This window comes from Stomoxys calcitrans, chromosome 3, assembly GCF_963082655.1.
Source record: "Stomoxys calcitrans chromosome 3, idStoCalc2.1, whole genome shotgun sequence".
Classification (NCBI taxonomy): Eukaryota; Metazoa; Arthropoda; class Insecta; order Diptera; family Muscidae; genus Stomoxys; species Stomoxys calcitrans.
Window position 1 is genome coordinate 177,359,295 of NC_081554.1, and position 1,327 is coordinate 177,360,621.

Genomic DNA, 1,327 nt, shown 5'->3' on the forward strand with positions numbered 1-1,327 from the left:
GGTCTTTTTAGTAGCTATATCTAAAAATAAAGCGATCTGAACCATTTACGACACAGATATCGAAAAGCCGAAGATAAGTCACTGTGTCAAATTTCAGTGAGATCGGATTATAAAAGCGCCTTTTATGGGGCCAAGACTTTAAATCGAGATATCGGTCTACATGGTAGCTATATCCAAATCTGCACCGATTTGCGCTAAGTTGCAGAATGCTCCTTGAGCATTACTTAACTCACTGTCCCAAATTTTGGCGGCATCGGGCAATAAATGCGCCTCTTATGGGCCCAAAACCTTGAATCGAGAATTCGGTTTATATGGCAGCTATATCGAAATCTGAACCGATCAAGGTCAAATTGAAGAAAAATGTCGAAGGGCCTAAGACAACTTACTGTCCCATATTTCAGCAAAATCGGATAATAAATGTGGTTTTTATTGGCCTAAGACCATAAATCGGAGGATCGGTATATATAACAGCTATATCGAAATCTGAACCGATCTGGGTCAAATTGAAGAAAAATGTCAAAGGGCCTAACACAACTCACTGTCCAAAATTTCAGCAAAATCGGATAATAAATGTGGCTTTTATGGGCCTAAGACCCAAAATCGGAGGATCGGTCTATATGGCAGCTATATCGAAATCTGAACCGATCAAGGTCAAATTGAAGAAAAATGTCGAAGGGCCTAAGACAACTTACTGTCCCATATTTCAGCAAAATCGGATAATAAATGTGGTTTTTATGGGCCTAAGACCATAAATCGGAGGATCAGTATATATAACAGCTATATCGAAATCTGAACCGATCTGGGTCAAATTGAAGAAAAATGTCGAAGGACCTTACACAATTCACTGTCCCAAATTTCAGCAAAATCGGATAATAAATGTGGCTTTTATGGGCCTAAGACCCTAAATCGAGAGTTCGGTCTATATGGCAGCTATATCGAAATATGAACCGATCAAGGTCAAATTGAGTGCAGTCCGGTTCAAGTTTAAGCTCAACGATAAGGGGTCTCCTTTTTATAGTCGAGTCCGAAGGGCGTGCCGCAGTGCGACACCTCTTTGGAGAGAATTTCCTCACAAATGTTGCCAGTATTAGGAGGGAAAATCACAGCTGAAAAATGTTTTTTCTGATGGTCTCGCCAGGATTGCAACTCAGGCATGCAGCGCCAAAGGTTGACATGCTAACCTTTGCTCTACGGTGCCCTTTCATTTACATTACACCATTTATACTTACATTCAAAGTTTTTTATTTTATTACTACATTTCTGGGACATTGGTGCGTATGCGGACTTTTTGATACTTTTGATACGACATACGTCATACGCCACCTTG